The following is an 18728-nucleotide window of genomic DNA, read 5'->3' on the forward strand; positions in this document are numbered from 1 at the left end:
ACCTCTGAGCACAAGGAACCCTTTGGCTCAAGGAGGAATTTGCTTCAGAAACTGAGCCCAGGACAGGAAGTGAGTCATTGCAGCTCAAAAGAGCAAAAAGTAAAGACTGGAAGAGAATCAGAGATCATCAGGAACGTGAACTTTGGTCCTTCTGAATGTCAGACAGAAGTCAGTGAGGATGGGCGTCCCTTTAGGTGCTCAACATGCAGCAAAGGTTTTGATTCCAGAAGGAGTTTGGTCATACACATAAGATCACATACTGGGGAGAAACCGTTCCCCTGCTCAGTTTGTGGCAAAAGGTTTTCAGAAAAGGTATGTCTGAAAAGACACATGAGAACACACACTGGAGAGAAACTGTTTCCCTGCTCAGTTTGTGGCAAAAGGTTTTCAGAAAAGGGATATTTGAAATCACACATGAGAACGCACACTGGGGAGAAACCATTCCCCTGCTCAATTTGTGGCACAAGATTTTCAGTGAAATCAAATCTAGGATCACACATGAGAAGACATACCGGGGAGAAACCATTCCCTTGCTCAGTTTGTGGCAGAAGTTTTTCAGTAAAGGGAAGTCTGAAAAATCACATGAGAACACACACTGGGGACAAACCGTTTCCCTGCACAGTTTGTGGGAAAAGGTTTTCAGAGAAGGGGTGTCTGAAAAAACACATGAGAACGCACACTGGGGAGAAACCATTCCCCTGCTCATTTTGTGGCACAAGATTCTCATATAAGGCAAATCGAGAATCACACATGAGAAGACACACTGGGGAGAAACCATTCCCTTGCTCAGTTTGTGGCAAAAGGTTTTCAGAAAAGGGATGTCTGAAAAAACACATGAGAACGCACACTGGGGAGAAACCATTCCCTTCTCAGTTTGTGGCACAAGATTGTCAAATAAGGCAAATCTAGAATCACACATGAGAGCACACACTGGGGAGAAATCATTCCCCTGCTCAGTTTGTTGCAAAAAATTCTCAGTTAAGGGAAGTCTTGAAAGACACATGAGAACCCATACTGGGGAGAAAACACTTTGCCATGCTGTGGCTTTGAAGCATGACAAGAGAGCGAGGTGCAGGTACGGCTGAATGAACAGCCCCCGACCCTCCAGATACCTGCTGCAACACAGCTGCTTTCTCCAGGATTTTAGAGAGGAGGGGAGGTTAGCTATCAGTCCATAGTTGGCTAGAACCTCGGGGTCTAGAGGAGGCTTCTGAAGCAGTGGTTTAATGACAGCTACCTTCAAGGACTGTGGTTCATGTCCTGTTACTACAGACAGAGGAATCAGATTGAATAAAGAGGTGCTCACTGAGGGAAGACTTCCTGAAGCAGCCTAGTAGGAAACAATCTAAGAGACAGGATGAAGGTTTTGATGAGGTCATCATTGAATGAAGTTCTGAACTGTTAATTTGATAAAACTGGTCTAAAGAAATATCTGGTTTAGCAGCAGTTTCTGTGTTTACTGAAGCGGCTCTGGCTCTACTGAGGACCTTCTTATGTATTTTAAGACATTTCTGTCTCTTGTTTAGTTGCCAAGTGTTGAATTCTACCACAGAGCTGTTCTCTGTTGTTTAATGATCTTCTTTTTAAAGGACCGATGGAGTCGGTAGTGTGGTGGTGTTTATTGTACTGCTGTGTTGTGATGTCAAAGTCTACGTCAAGCATTGTGACAGCCGCCAATCACAAGCCACAAGTCTCCAGTCACGAGCTGCTAGTCTCAAGCCTCCAGGTTTCCCTGGTCTCTCGCCTCCAGTCTCCAGTCTCAAGTCTCCAGTCTCCAGTCTCAAGTCTCCAGTCTCCAGTCTCCAGTCTCTTTAACAAACCTCTTTTGTGCACCCTCCTTACCCTCCTCTTCATTTGGGTCTACTTCCCTTCACCCTGAACTCCTGCCAAACAAAGGAAATGCGTCACCAAACAAAGGAAAAAGCAAGCTTCTGCAGCAGTGAGCCTGCAGTTTTATCTACCATGAGATCAACCTCCAAATGACTCAACTCAGAACAGGCATCTCTGTTGTTGTCATCCATCCAGTTACTGAACAGTGAACTTAAAGTTAACAGAAGAATAGAAAGTTTATTAATAGACAAGTTTATGAGGACCGTTAATAAAAAGGTTTAAAGAGAGTATTTTTCTTAACTCACTGTACAGTTTTAAAGTTGTCAGTGCTTTTGTTTCCATGTAGAGGCTCTGCTTGTATCCTCACCCCTGTGTTTGACTATTTGGAGTGGATGTTATCAACCTTCATCAACCCTAACTGACCCATTAACAGCCTGGTGTCAAAGTTCCGCCGGGTCTCATTTGATGGCCAAGGGTCCGACCTCATTTTGTAAAGTAGACGCCTGTCTCAAATAAACGCCAGGTTCGTTTAAACGCCTGGGGGCCGTTATTTGAGATTAATGTTATCTTAACTTGGTTTCATGTAAGATGTTGCAATTTATTTTAACTGACCAGTAATTTATGTCTCATGATGTCAGTGCACCGCAGACAGCAAATCTTCAAGCTCACGGTTCCATGCAAAAAAAAAGATCTACAAGGTGGTAACGCGTCATTGTGAATGTGTAGATCTGCTATTTTGGCCTCATGAGACTGTCGTGGAAGTGGAAGGATACGGGCCTCAAGTTGTCACGCCCCTTTTCTTCCTAATAAAGTGTTCTTGTGTAAAGTGTTCTCTGGACAATCTTGATATTTGCACTACTGTTCTTTAAAGTACTTCAGTATATTGTTATACCTTGTATACCTATTGCTAAAAAAATAATAATAGTGGCCCAGTGCTGGCCAGTGCCAAAATAAAAGCCTGTTACCAAGAGACGCCTGGTCTCTTTTAAACGCCCGGGGTCCACATCGATTTTGCTACTAATTGGTCATTTATGGTGCACATGCATACACACACACACACACACACACACACACACACACACTTGGATATATATGCCTTTTACTGCAGGAACCAACCAGAACCATCCAGAACCTGAACCTCTATATCTGATCCTGGGTCTGTTTGTTTCCATAGGCTAGCACACGGCACAGGGTGGCCTGGTTTTAGAAAGTTTCTTGAAATCCTTATTATCAATAAAATATTCAATATTTTGCATAATAAATGCATGCATGGCCTAATATTTTGCCATTTTAACGTGCTTTAAGTTGACGGTGCCCACCTGTGGTGTCAATGTTTCTATGTTTGTCTGTTCTGGTCTGAATGAAAGAGGAGGTTTTCTTGGTCATGTGACGTGGATGAGAGTTCAACTAGAATTTCCTGATTCAACAGGATTTTAGTGTGTTGGGATTTTGTCAAAGCCACCAACCAAACCTCTGAGTGGTGCAGATGTCTGCTGCCTCCTCAGAGCAGACTGGAGCTCAGCCTCACTCACCTGTGGGAGCCCCAGCAGAGCCACGGTGTGATGGAGCTTCAGTTTAGGCTCCAAGGTCCTGGATTGAAGTGGTGTTTTGTGTGTTTCTAGGCCTCCTGGCACCGATGAATGAATGAACCATTGTTCCAGAGGGAGCTGGTGTCAGGTCAGTCCCTGTTTCTACAAGACCTCCTGCTGCAGAGCCACACTGGGAAACATCCATCCATCCATTTTCTTCCACTTATCCTGTTTAGGATTGTGTGTGTGTGTGTGTGTGTGTGTGTGTGTGTGTGTGTGTGTATGTGTGTGTGTGTGTGTGTGTGTGTGTGTCAAGTCAAGTCAAGTCACTACAAAAGTTCTCTCATGACTCTTTACTCGTAGAGCAGGTCCAGCACCAAACTGCTTCAATGAATCTACACCAACAATTCTCCACCAGCAAACACATCCTGCAACAGTGGCGATGAAAACCTTCCTTTTAACAGGCAGGAATGTGGAGCAGATCCAGGATCAGTGGGGACGGCCTTCTGCTTTGACCGATTGGGGGGAAAGAGAGCAGGAGAGCAGGGCAGAGACAAAGACAGATAATGCTCTCCTAAAACAAGGACTGTTCAGTCAATGGTAGAGCAGAGTGGCGCAGAGGAAGCGTGCTGGGCCCAGAACCCAGAGGTCGATGGATCAAAACCATCCTATGCTAAAAGAAGAAAAATAAAATGAACCTGCATCTTTAGAAATGTGTGTCTGTTAAAAAGAGGTTCATGAGGATTTTGTCTTCCTCCACAATCACCAACCATTGTGAGAGTTAACAACAGTCCACTTTCTGACTGAAGCAAAAGTAGACTTCAAAAGGTTTTTCTGATTCAACATAGCAGCTAAATTTCCATTTCCATTTCCTGAACAGGACAGGTTAAAAAGAAGGGAATGTCATGACTTCCTCTGTATGTTAGAATATGAACGACTAAAAATGTTCATGCCCAGTTTAAAGTTAGAATTAAACTGGAAATACAAAAACCTTCCCTCTTCAATCCTGTCACTCAGTGTTGTAAACTGTTTCAAACAAATTCTACTGTTCAACAGTTCAAGTGTTTCTAATGAAGCTGAATGTTCTCCTCTGCTTTCCTCAATTGGGTTTCTTTCATGTCCTCCTGAGATCAAAGACAGAATTCTAGGTACAAATAAATACACTATCAAAGCCCCCTGATGACATCATCATCATCAATTCTGACTTTGATCTGGAGGCTCTTTCTTTAATCTTGGCTTTGATCTGGCTAATGTTTCCTGACAGGTTGCTGTTTCCACTCCAGAGCAACCAGTAGTTGATCCTATCAGACCAGTCTGATGAACGAAGCTTTTCACTGTCAGTGGAATCACTGGGAAAAGAAACTCCTCCTGTCAGATGAAGGCTTCACTGTGTTGAGGAGGGTTTGTTCAGATGATTCTAGAAGAATAAATCAAAACCTCATCATTGAACATGAACATTAATCACTGATGACTGTTTGAACTGAACCTACTGGATACTGTGGTGCCTGGTGAGGAGACAACTTGGGTACAAAGTTGCAGAAGAGGGTTTTTGGAGAGGAGCTTTAGATGAGATGGTTTCCAAATCAAATCGGGTTTCACAAGGGAAAGTCTGCATGGAAACACACACACACACACACACACCACACACACACACACACACACACACACACACACACACACAGTCCTACTAACTAACCCATGTTTTTCTTCACTTAAGCCACCACTGGAGTATTGAAAGAGATTGCATGAGACACCATCAACTTACATTAAAAACCCCTGACTGCCTTTAATTCCCTCCTGGCTGCAGGAAATTAGACAGACCAGCCCATAGCGGGCCTGCACGGTGGTGCAGTGGTTAGCACTGTGCCCTCACAGCAAGAAGGTTCCGGGTTTGAGTCCCAGCTCGGGCGCAGAATCTTTCTGTGTGAGTCTGCATGTTCTCCCCATCCCTGCGTGGGTTCTCTCCGGGTACTCCAGCTTCCTCCCACTGTCCAAAGACATGCAATTTGGGGACGAGGCTGATTGGAATCTCTAAATTGACCGTAGGTGTGAATGTGAGTGTGAATGGTTGGTAGTCTCTGTGTGTTGGCCCTGTGATGGACTGGCGACCTGTCCAGGGTGAACCCCGCCTATCGCCCGTAGATGCTGGGATAGGCTCCAGCCCCCCCCCCCCGTGACCCTTACTAGTAAGGAATAAGCAGAAGATGACGATGGATGGCCCATAGAGTGGAGGTGAGACCACAACCATGCTCTACAATCAATATTTACATCAAACCAGCACCATCTCAACAACTTAACCTGACTAAATAGATACATGATTCCAGACTACTTCACCAACTCAGTAATACATCCACATGCATAATCAGAGGAGCTGCTGGGTGATGAATGCTGATGTTTGTCCACTGGTGTGATGAAGTGTCCCCTGTTACTGAGATGAGGATGAACACCTGCTCAGGTCAAAGCTGCAATGAAGTCAAGTCATCACCCTGTAAAGCACCAAATAACAACAAAAGTTACACTTTACAAGTAGAACAGGTCCAGTTCAACACTCCCTAAATGAATTTACACCCAACAATTCTTCATGAGCAAGCACATCCTAGCTTAGGCCCAACTTTTCTTGGCGCTCTCCCAGATGCTTGGGAGCTGCTGGGGGAGCGCTAGTTGGGCCTAAGCTAGGAGCTAAGCTAAGGTGGTCTGCACCAGCTAGTGAGGGCTGGCTAGCTCTCGCAGCTTTTGGTGCAGAGCCGCTGCAGGTCCAATTCAACATCGCAAAGACTCACCTCCAACACAACAAAAAACTACATTTAACACACTTATCAGTATCACTAAAGGAGGCAGAGGAGGAACAAAACATGTGGCACCCTGAGCAGGAGAGAGGAGAACAAGAGGGAGAAGCCATCGTTAGCTTAGCGTGTTTACAAGGCAGAAAGACTGTTGCTACCAGAATGATGGTCTTTTAAACTTCAGCCAAATAAAGCAAGTAGGTATTTATTTTTGGTGGGTAATTAGTCAATGAAATAAGGAATTAGCAGGGAGGATCACACTTTAGCGAGCACAATGAAGCAAGGCTCTACGTTCAGCTACACAGAAAAAGGACTTGAGGTCACACGCTTCCTGCAACCAAGGTCAAAAATCCAGGACAGACGAATGGGAGGACGACAAAGACAAAGACACAAGAAACAGAGATAATAACCATCAACTCCAAAACAACCATAACAAATATAAACATACAGAACATATATAACAAATATAACAAGAAAAGCATTAAAAAATATGTCACCTCTGGTCAGATACCCTGATTTGCATTTGTGTCTCTCAGCATTTTCATTTTCATGTTAAAGCCTCCAGAATGAGGGGAGGGGTCAGGGGCAGTTTTCTGTGTTGTCTGCAAACTGAATTACAGGAAACCTGAACTTCCACTGTCAATGTATCCAATTGATTAATGATTGTAGTTATTGCCCACACACACACACACACACACACACACACACGCACACACACACACACACACACACACACACACACACACATTTTGTGAAACAACTCAGGAGTCATCAGGTGTTTTACTCAGAGGGATTCATTCATGATAAATGAGCATGGAGGAGACCCAGTAATCATCAACACAAGCGTCACATGAGCAGGTCACCACCCACTTTTATTGATTGGTTCTTGTAAGAATCACTCCTAACGCCATCAGGAGGTCATTTTTGTCCTGCCCTGTCTCAACTGTTGGAGCACAACTACAGCCTGAACTCTGCCACTACCTTATCCCTCCCTAACAACCTCATACAGACCCACTATCTGGACTAGCCTGACCCCCCTGACCCTCATCAGTCACTCCTAGTGCCTCCCACTGGAGGGAATAGGAGCATCTGTGAGCTCTGACTGTTGGGATGCACATCCATGTGATGAAAGAGCTGTTTTAAACAGGGAATCATTTGACCTCTTGACCTGTGTGGGCAGGTACAGAGGGACGATTCCATCATGAACAATAATATTACTAAACAAATGGGTCTTTAGCTTCTTTCTGAAGGCGTCCTCAGCGTCCTCGTGTCCAGTGGGAGAGCGTTCCAGAGTCTAGGAGCTGCAACCTGGAAGGTTCCCTCTCCTTCAGTGAGGCTGAATCCCTGTGGTCAGGGAGGATAAGGGACCCCACAGGTGTCACTAAAGTGCTTTAGACTGCAAAGCACTCAGCTGATCAAGCTGGGATCAACTGCTGTGGTGATCAAGGTATCATCATATATAACAAACAAAGAAAACAAAGTTGAGGAAAAGCACACAAAGAAAAAACGATGAACATAAACAGAGCATCTTCTACACCAGATGTCACACAGCTCAGTAGACCTCTGGTTTGACCCGTAGCAGGTCCAGTCTCCAGGGTGCCCCCATCATTCTGCTTTTCAGTCACAGGGCATGCAGCAGAATCCCATTGCTCCCCTGCAGAAGAACATATGAGAGCATCTGCTTGCTCTTCTCTGGCTGGACGTAGAGGAGAGTCTGTTTGCTCTTCTCTGGCAGGACGTAGGGGAGAGTCTGTTTGCTCTTCTCTGGCTGGACGTAGGGGAGAGTCTGCTTGCTCTTCTCTGGCTGGAGGTGGGGGAGAGTCTTTTTGCTCTTCAGAAGTTTGCTGGACCTTCACTTGAAGGTCATGATTTTCCTCTTTCAAACAGCTTTTTAAATCATGAAGATTTCCCAGGATTTCCCTCTGAGCACTGTTCCTTTTCTTCTTTTGTGTTCTCACTGCACATAGAAGACTCTGAACTTCACCGTTCAGACTGCCAGTCTTTGTGGGGTCCTGGTCCTTCCTTGATTCAAGGTGGGCCAACTCTGCAGTGAACGTCTCTGTCTCCTGAGATGCAGTAGAAACTCGTCTCCTCAAACATCCATTTTCTGCCTGTCTCTCCTCACTCTGGGACCTCAGCTGTTCAAGAGTCGTCTTCTTCTCAGTGAGTTCTTCTCTCATTTTGTTCTTCTCTGCCTGGATGGAGTTGAGCTCACACTTGAGGTCACACTTCTCCTTGCAAACCATCTTCACCTCAAGCTGAAGATTGTGGACTTGTGTGTTCAGGTCTCTGATCTGAGTCTGGTTCTCCTCCCTCACAGATTCAAGGTTGCCCACCATGGCAGACATGTTCTCTACCAGCTGATATGCAATAATCTTCTCTTGTCCAAGACTAGAAACCTGTCCCCACAAATTCTGGTTTTCTGTCCATCTCTTGTCACACAGAGACTGAAGCTGATCAAGTGCACTTTTCTTCTCAGTCAGGTCTTCCTCAAGACATTTCATCTCCACCTGTTCACTCTCCCTCAGAGACTGAACGTGGGTCAGCTCTTTTCTGAGCTCATTGTTCTCTCGATCAACCTTCCTCCCCTCACACTGAAGACTGTGGACTGTTGCGTTCAGATCTTCTATCTGAGTCTGGTTCTTGTCCTGGTCCATTTTGAGGTTGGCCACCACAGCAGTGAGGTTCTGGAGCTCCTGGATTGCTCTTTTATTCTCACGTTCAAGAGTAGAAACTTGTTCCCTCAAATTCTGGTTTTCTGCCTGTGTGTTGTCACTCAGAGACTGAAGCTGCTCAAGGGCAGCTTTCTTCTCAGTCAGGTCCTCCTGCTCTGTCGGCCTGAGAGATGGAGGAGCAGGATCACATTGACCAGGATCATTCAGTGGATAAATACAGCTCCTACTGAGATCCACCAGATCTCTGAATGCTCCAACGATACAATCCAATGGAGTCATAGCCTTCTGTCCTGGGTTGATCTGAAGATCTTGAGCCAGACTAAATCTCTTGGAACTGTGAAGTCTTTAAAGACCAAAACTGCCCCATGAATGTGGAGTCTGGATTCTTTTCTAGAATGTGATGGCAGTGACAGTCCTGCAGAGTGACATCACTGACATGACTGGATGACTTCAGTCATGTGACTGGATGACTTCAGTCACATGACTGGATGACAGTGTAGATACCAATGTAGAGGTTGGGGAAATAGTCTCTGAGAATCCAGCTTGAAGCCACGCCCTCCTTGTTTTTGAAAAACCCAAACAGCGACCATCAGTCTCCCTCCAATCCTGTACTTGGTTCAATGTTGCTGTTCCATTTTGCAGCAGTAGGTGTCGCTGTGATCCCAGGTTCAGTTCAAGAGTCCCAACTCCAGCTCATATTGGTGACCTCAGTGGCAGGGTAAAATGGTGCTTCAGTGGATCATGTGATCAACTCATGTGTTTCCTCACTGCTCCTCAGGTCTGTCAAATGTTCTGTAAAATAGTTGGACCCAGCAGAGCTGCTAGATTAGGAGTTGATGGAGTCGTTGAAGCCCTGATTTCTGGGTCTCACAGTCTTTTTACTCTCTTGGCTCCACCCACACAGGGCAGGAGAACATCCTCGTAGTGAGTCAGTATTTTTCCATGTTTAACCCAATCAGCTCTCAGTGGTTAAGAACAGGTGAGTTAGTGAGTGTGGTTTGTTCTAATCTGATGTCCAAGCTGCAGGGAACAGCAAAGCCAAACAGTACAGAAGCCTTTCAGCATTCATGCAGACTGGAAAGAGGCTGAAATGCTCCCTGCTTCTGGAAGGAGCAGAGATGGAGCCAGAAAAAACACAGAATTTACCCAGACTCTGATTTGAACTAGCAAGAGACTCAAGCTGGTCATGAAGTATGATTGGCTGCCTCTTTGTGATGTCATTCACACACACCCGTATAATCAGGATGTGAGCTGAGGGGTGGAGATCGATGAGTCCTGGAGACGTTCAATAATAACCACAACTTTGGCACCAGGAAGACAGCAGGTGATGGCACCTGGGAGTTCAACAGACCTGATGATTGAACCACCAATCACAAGGATTTCAGCCTCCATTGTAAACAGAGAGTTTAGATGAGAGAGAACCTGCTGTCAGCCTCACCAGTCAGGGCAGTGGCAGAGGCAGCAGAGTCGAATGAAGCAGGATCACCTGGCAGGTCTCAGCTGGAGGTGATGACATCACTGGCCTCAGTCCTCACCAGTGCTCTGCCGAGCAACAGGGACGATGGAGAGAAACCAGTAGTAGCACTCTGAGAGTTGGAGACAGCAGGAGAGAGACCATGACAGAGTCACCCATGGGAAACTGTTGGATCCACTCAGGACAAGCTGGACAGACACAGATCAAAGTCAGAATTGATGATGATGTCATCAGGGCTTTGATGGTGTCTTTATTTGTACCTAGAATTCTTTCTTTGATGTCAGGAGAACATGAAAGAAACACAATTGAGGAAAGTAGAGGAGAACATTCAGCTTCATTAGAAACACTTGAACTGTTGAACAGTAGAATTTGTTTGAAACAGTTTACAACACTGAGTGACAGGATTGAAGAGGGAAGAGTTTTCTACTTGAAAATTAATTTGTAACTTTAATCTGTGGATGAACATTTTTAGTCGTTCATATTCTAACATACAGAGGAAGTCATGTCATTCCCTTTTTTAAAAAAGAAAAACATGTGAAGCTCCTCCCCCCAGCTCCAGATGGACAGACAGACATGAGAATGACAAGGAAGCAAAGAAGTGTTGTGCTCCTCTCCAGTGCTCTGGTGTTGTTGTGTTCTTCTCAGCTCCATCATGAAGACCTGCTGGCACTGGGCGCTGGTGGAAGTTTGCAGCTCTCACTGGAAAGTCCTGAGGCTCCTCCCACTCTGAAGCAGGCAGTTGCTCCCAGCCAGCCCACACTTTCACTCTCTGGTGTAGGAGTGAAGAACAAAATCAGAATCAAGAACCATCACTCTTTCATTGGGGCTCCTTTCTCCTTGTTCTGATACAGAAATTCAACAGCTTCTATCATTGATTTGACAGGAAATGTTGATGACACACTGGGAGTTTTGTTCTCCTGCTGTCACTGTCAAGTGCCAGTTCAGATGTACTTGATGTTACAGAAAATCCAGCACGGTGGTGCAGTGGTCAGCACTGTCTCCTCACAGCAAGAAGGTTCCAGGTTCCAGTCCTGGCTCCAGCACAGGATCTTTCTGTATGGAGTCTCCATGTTCTCCCTGTTCCTGTGTGGGTTCACTCTGGTACTCCAGCTTCCTCCCACAGTCCAAAGACATCAAGAGGGGACGAGGCTGATTGATACTCTAAACTGACTGTAGGTGTGACTGTGAGTGTGAATGGTTGTCTGTCTCTATGTGTTGGTCCTGTGATGGACTGGTGACCTGTCCAGGGTGAACCCCGCCTCTCACCTGAAGGCTGCTGGGATAGGCTCCACCCCCCCATGAACCTTAACAGATAATAAGATAATAATAAGTGGACGAAAATGGATGTTGGATGTTTCCCAATGTGGCTCTGCAGCAGGAGGTCTTGTAGAAACAGGGACTGACCTGACACCAGCTACCTCTGGAACAATGGTTCATTCATTCATCGGTGCCAGGAGGCCTAAAAACACACAAAACACCAATTCAATCCAGGACCTTGGAGCCTAAACTGAAGCTCCATCACACCGTGGCTCTGCTGGGGCTCCCACAGGTGAGTGAGGCTGAGCTCCAGTCTGCTCTGAGGAGGCAGCAGACATCTGCACCACTCAGAGGTTTGGTTGGTGGCTTTGACAAAATCCCAACAAACTCAAATCCTGTTGAATCAAGAAGTTCTAGTTGAACTCTCATCCACGTCACATGACCAAGAAAACCTCCTCTTTCATTCAGACCAGAACAGACAAACATAGAAACATTGTTTCAGCTTCTGATCAAACAATAACAAGTTCTTGATTGTTTGCCATGTTCTATGAATCAGACTGATGATCTCTGGATGTTCTAGGAGGGGGGTCTGTTTCTGATGAAGCCTGTTTGGTCTGGGGAGGTTCAGATGGTGGGGCTGTTTCAGTTCTAGTGCTGAAGGCTTTCACCATGACAGTCAGACTCTCCTCTGTCCTTCATGGTCCCTCAAATGTGCAGTGTGGACCTCACACACTGAATTTAGCCTGAAAACTCTTCATGAAAAGCAGGTGCCTCAGAGTCTCTGTGGCGCAATTGGTCAGTGCGCTCGGCTGTTAACCGAGAGGCTGGTGGTTCGAGCCCACCCAGGGACGATGAACAGGCTCTACTGGTGCTTAGGAGTCGCTGTGTTAATGATCTGAATGTGGACGGATAGACTGACCCTCCACAGCAGACTCATGTGACAGATCTCTGGATGAGACGCGTCAGTGTTTAATTTAGTCGTCGTGTGTCATGCAGTGTTGAGGAGGCCTGCTGGCTGTGGGTAAAGTGGGGGCTCAGAGTTTGTGGAGTCGGCTCTGGAATGAAGGGGGTCACTGTTTGGTTCTGAGATGCTCCAGCTCAGGTTAGCGAGGTGGTGGAGAAATGAGTGAGAGCTCTGCCAGCTGGAGCTGGCCGGGAGGCTTCACTCCTGGAGGTGGAAATGATGAGGAGTTTTAAAATCTGCTCCTCTTTCACGCTGACTTGTTTTGTTGGGTTCCCTCTTTCATTCATGTGTGATTTTAGTCTCAGCTCTCTGAACCTGAATGGAGCCAGAACCCATTTTAAAAGAGCTGCTCCTCTGAAACTCCTGGAGATCAAGAGGGTCCTGCCATGTTTGTCCAGGAGACTCACAGCACAACAGTCAGTGAATGGGGATGCAGGCAGGCTTTTAATGGGGGTCATTTGAAGTCCCAAGTCCAGTTGGAGCAGAGGCTGGAGTTTGATTCTCCAGGAGATTTTTGTTGTTGTCTGGACCAGTTATCAAAATAGGATGATAAAGCAACAATCAGAGCCAAACCTGAAGTCAGAAGTGCACTGTCAGCAACACTGCCAGCAGCTCCTCTCCCAGTCATGGGAGCTTCAGGGACTCTCATCAGCCTTGTTTTCCCATCGACCTGCACAACAACACAACAAAGACCATCCTTGATGTGTCTGCATAGAATGCATTTGTGTTGTGGACCCACATCCACCAAGAGTGCAACAGCATCCTCCTCAGTAGCCCTGCCTCAACACCAACCAGAACAGCCACAGCCACAACCCCACTCAGGACCTGATTCCAGAAGAAAGAGGGTCAGGACTGCCCAAGCAGTCAGGACAGCAGGACAAATGGATTGTGCTTCAACTGCAGGAAACATCTCTGGAAAGAACACACAGAAGTGACACACATGAATCTAAACACACACAATCAATCAATCAACCAATATTTCCATGGATAAGGAAGCCTGACAAGGTCACCAAGAGATGGAAACAACTTGGAGGATAGAAAATTGTTTTTAGTTTTGTTTTGTTTTTTTTTACAGCTGATTGAAGACGTGGGTCAAAACCGACCGTTACCATAGAGATGGAAACAGAAAGCTGACACAAGAGGAAGGTTCCAGCTCTGAAAAAAGAGTTTGATCAAAATCTTGAACTGCCGGTAGAAATGTCCTTTTGTATGTTGACCTTTGTTGACAGAAGTCACTTTAGCTTGGCAGTGAAAAGAATGGCTGCTAGCTTGACAAAGAACTGCACAAACCAGGTTCAAGCTGGACTTTGGACCCTGGTATCTGCAACGACTCCATCAACTCCTAATCTAGCAGCTCTGCTGGGTCCAACTATTTTACAGAACATTTGACAGACCTGAGGAGCAGTGAGGACACACATGAGTTGATCACATGATCCACTGAAGCACCATTTTACCTGCCACTGAGGTCACCAACATGAGCTGGAGTTGGGAATCTTGAACTGAACCTGGTATCACAGCGACACCTGCTGCTGCAAAATGGAACAGCAACATTGAACCCAAGTACAGGATTTGAGGGAGACTGATGGTCGCTGTTTGGGTTTTTGAAGAACAAGGAGGGCGTGGGTTCAAGCTGGATTCTCAGAGACTATTTCCCCAACCTCTACATTGTAATCTGCACTGCCATCCAGTCACATGACTGAAGTCATCAGTCATGTGACTGAAGTCATCCAGTCATGTCAGTGATGTCACTTGGCAGGACTGTCATTGCCGTCACATTCTAGAAAAGAATCCAGACTCCACTTGTGGCTTCCATGATAACTGATGGACTTCTGGTTGGAGGCTGGACGATGATGTTTGGAATCGAAGGAAAACTGCTTGTCCAAATTCCATCCATCCATCAATCCATTCATTGTCTTCCACTTATTCCTACATTAAGGGTTGCGGGGGGGGGGGGGCTGGATCCTTTCCAAGCATCAACGGGCGAGAGGCAGGGTACACCCTGGACAGGTCGCCAGTCCATCAAGTGGTTAGCACTGTCACCTCACAGCAAGAAGGTTCCGGGTTTGAGCCCCGGCTCCGGCACGGGATCTTTCTGTGTGGGGTTTGCATGTTCTCCCCATGCCTGCGTGGGTTCTCCCCAGGTACTCTGGCCTCTTCCCACCATCCAAAGACATGCAATTGGGGACTAGGGTAATTGGATGCTCTAAATTGACCGTAGGTATGAATGTGAGTGTGAATGGTTGTTTGTCTCGATGTGTTGGCCCTGAGATGAACTGGTGACCTGTCCAGGGAGAACCCTGCCTCTCGCCTGTTGACACTGGGCTGGGCTCCAGCCCCCCTGCAACCATTAACAGGAATGAGCGGAAGACAATGGATGAATGGATGGATGGATGTTTGTGAAAATTAAAACCAGACAACCACTGTAGTCCCGCCTACATGATAAGCGCCATAATTTTTCTCACACGTCTTTTTTTTTTTAGACTGGTTCCATGGTGTAATGGTTAGCACTCTGGACTTTGAATCCAGTGATCCGAGTTCAAATCTCGGTGGAGCCTTCAGCAGGTCTCTGATGGACTTCGAAAGAGGAATTGCATTTTTCTATGGCCAACTCCTGCTACTTGGCTGTGGCTGGTTGGGAGGAGGCTCAGGCCCTAACAACGCTGCCACCACCTTCAATTAAGACCTCAGTTTTGTCCTGGTTGAGCTGGAGAAAGTTCTCTGTCACCATGACAGGTAAATGGACATCAACTGGTCCTGAGTCATCAGGAGACACGGCGATGTGAAAAGGAAAGAATCGCTGCTAGCTTGACAAATAACTGCACAAACCAGGTTCAAGCTGGACTTTGGACCCTGGTATCTGCAACAACTCCCATCAACTCCTAATCTAGCATCTCTGCTGAGGGTCCAACTATTTCAAAGAACATTTGAGCATCACAACACTTAGCAGGACCGTCAAGTTGGATTCTCAGAGACTATATCCCCAACCACTACACTGGCATCTACACCTGATCCGGCTGTGGTGCAAACATGACGGTTGTGGCCCACAAATGAAATACAGGTTTTAACGAAAGCTCCAAAATCCAAGGTGAAATGAAAATGTGTGGAACTAACCGGATTCGGTCCGAACATCCGAAGGTGCCAAATACTGAAGTAAAATCAGAACTGGACCAATCCTGGGTCTGGTGTGGTGCTGATCTGCAATCGGGATGCGGGCCGTTTTTGGGCCATCGTGCGTCTAGACACTGTTTGTGTTCAAATTTAAAGTCCCACAATCAGAAGTAGCTGAATCTGACAGGTGAAGGTTTGGAACTACAAGATGGTTGATGTTTTCTTGACTTGATGCTCTGACTGTCAGGGTAGATGACAGCTTCTTCTGCTGCTGCATCTGAGTGGCTAGGATTGGAGGTTTTACCTCCCAAGGTTGTTTGGTTCCAGGTGAAACTTTAAAATTCCAGTCCCCAACCTTGGCTGTTCTGAAACTCTTCTCCTGAATCACTCCTGAGCTGCAGCAAGAACAAATACCAGTGCCAACCAGATCAACTTCATGGCTGCTAACAGCCTCAGACACTTGATTTCCATCAATCTGGAGCCAAGAAGGCCCTCACCTGTGGTTCTCCTCCAGGAGGGTCCAGGTTCTGCCATTGTGGCTCCTGGTGCCACTGCCAGAGAGCCTCAGCTGCACATTGCAACATTTCAACAGGAAATTTACATTCCTTCAAATGTCCTGACATCTGATTCCAATGGTTCTGTTCCAACTTTATATTTTAAAATGAATCACACAATGAAAGCTGCCACAGCTGCTTTAAGAGAGAGAACAAGCTAAGAGATCTGAAACCAGTAAAATATGCTTTTCTGTGTGCAAACTAGTGAGGGGCATGGAAGGATATTTTACCACCAATACAGAACCCAGACTTTAGTCATGTGATGAGATGGCGACTCTGATTATGAAGTTAATGGACAAAATGTGACTTGAAAGAAAACACATTAAAAAATACTAACTAAACTTAATAAATAAATAAAGAAGCAGCACAAATAACGTTTTCTTCTGCACAAATTTACTGGTATTAGACTGTATTTTTGGTTAATGAGTAGATGAAAGAGTGTCACATATATATTATATACATGTGATACATGCACGTGTATCACATGTATATCGTGTATATATGTATATATATATATCGTGCTCACTTTGGACAAAAGCTCAATGAAACTGTGGGATTGTAGAATGATTTAAACGTTCCAAGTGGACTGTTTCAGGTTTCTTGAAGACGCTTCAGCTCTCATCCAAGAGGTGTCTTCAGTTTTCTTCACTGATGGGAGGATTTATGGCTCTGTGGGGGCGGGACCTTCTAAAGAGGTGATTGACACATGCGAGCTCTGGGTGTCAGAGTTGTTTTGGTCAGGATGTGAAAGGGAAGTTGACTCAACAGCAATTCCATAATCTAGGGGTAGAAACCAAAGTCTCCTGCAACGACGATGGGATTCGAACCCACGCATGCAGAGCACAATGGATCAGCAGTCCATCACCTTAACCACTCGGCCACCTCTTCTGCTAACAGCAACCCTGACCTTTTAAACAGCTGAACTCTTTGGAGCCCATTTGTCAGAATTGGACCCAGCAGGAGCCACTGAACACAACTCTGACATCATCAGGCTTCTTCCCAGCAGCTTGGTGCTCCAGAAGGAAGAATCCAGACCATCGCTACATCATCAGAGTGAACACCAGCTGATGTTTACCAGTTTAACAAGCCTTTGACTGCTAAATGACATCCAAGCTCAGATTCTCTTGTCCTGATAGAACAAGTCAATGTTGAAGAAGATGAGAGCACCAGACTTTTTCATCCAAGGAAACAAGCATCCTATCACTGTCCTATGCTGAGTTTCTTTAAAAAAAAGTGAGACAACCTCAAGATTTTCTGTTTCCTCTTGTAGGATTTTGCCACAGAGAATCAGAGCCAATCAAAAGCTTGTTGGACTTTAACGTTGGAGGACTGAACAAGTCATGACATCATCAGTTTTACCTTCACAGGTGCTCAATTTACTTTACTTTCAATTTTACAGAGGTAGAACCTGAAATCAAAGCTGTCTGTCCAAAGAAGTGAAAGCTTCCCAGGTTGTGATGTTCTTATCTACAGACTCTGTCTTGTATGGAGCTTCAGTCTTTAATGAAAAGACTCCTCCATTAATAACATCACTGTGCCTCTGCAGTGAATCAGTCACTCCATCCATTTTCTATACCACTGATTTGTTAAAGGTTATGGGGGGGGGTGACATTTGGTGAGAGCAGGGTTCACCCTGAACAGGTCACCAGTCCTCAGGTCCACTGAACAGGTCCCCCATGTGGGATGATGGTGTTGAAGGCAGAGGAGAAGTCCAGGAAGAGAAGGTGGACATAGGAGTTCCTGCTCTCCAGATGGGTGAGGGCTGTGTGGACCACTGGTGAAATGGCGTCATCAGTGGAGCGGTGTTGCCTGTAGGCATACTGGTGGGGGTCCACAGAGACGTTGATGGAGACCTCTATGTGGGCCTTGACCAGCCTCTCAAAGTACTTCATGACTACTGGGGTGAGTGCAATGGGTCGGTAGTCATTTAGGCCTGTCACTGTGGAGCACTTGGGGACAGGGACAATAGTGGCAGTCTTTAGGCAGGTGGGGACAGATGGCAGCGCCAGTGAGGTGTTGAAGATGTCCACCAGCACCTCGGACAGCTGTTGTGCACAGTCCTTCAGTCCTCACCCTGGGATGTTGTCTGGCAAGGCAAGGCAAGGCAATTTTATTTGTAGAGCCTGTTTTCACTACCAGTTTGTCTCAAAGGGCTTCACATGGCATCATAACAACATCCTCTGCCCTTAGACCCTCACATCGACTGAGGAAAAACTCCATAGAAACCCTTTTAACAGGGAAAAATCTGAGAAACCTCATGGTGAGCAACAGAGGAGGGATCCCTCACCAGGACGGACAGACGTGCAGTAGATGTTGTTACAGACAAGAAAACAGTTTACAATGCAGAATGTGGGAAACATGGAAATGTTAATAACAGCTGAAGAAGGAAGCTTCTGGAAGGGGAGGCAGGGAGCGCAAGCCAGCTTGATGGGGGACTGGATGGTAGACTGGATGGTAGACTGGTTCATGGAAGGGGAGGCAGGGAGAGCAAGCCAGCTTGATGGGGGACTGGATGGCAGACTGGTTCATGGAAGGGGAGCGCAGGCCAGTGTGA

The 18728-nt window shown here is 46.1% G+C and overlaps 2 non-coding genes and 1 pseudogene across 2 annotated transcripts; all 3 read left to right on the forward strand.

Annotated features, from left to right (window-relative positions):
- Window positions 1-315: 315 nt before the first annotated feature.
- LOC147271257 (uncharacterized) lies at window positions 316-1085 on the forward strand (annotated as a pseudogene).
- Window positions 1086-12325: 11240 nt separating this feature from the next.
- Window positions 12326-12399, forward strand: trnan-guu (transfer RNA asparagine (anticodon GUU)). The gene has a single exon. It is a non-coding gene; the product is annotated as a tRNA-Asn (tRNA).
- A 2596-nt stretch (window positions 12400-14995) lies between these two features.
- trnaq-uug (transfer RNA glutamine (anticodon UUG)) lies at window positions 14996-15067 on the forward strand. Its single transcript has one exon. It is a non-coding gene; the product is annotated as a tRNA-Gln (tRNA).
- Window positions 15068-18728: the final 3661 nt, after the last annotated feature.

This window comes from Aulostomus chinensis, chromosome 1, assembly GCF_037954235.1.
Source record: "Aulostomus chinensis isolate RoL2024-O1b breed Wild chromosome 1, RoL_Achi_v1.0, whole genome shotgun sequence".
NCBI lineage: Eukaryota > Metazoa > Chordata > Actinopteri > Syngnathiformes > Aulostomidae > Aulostomus > Aulostomus chinensis.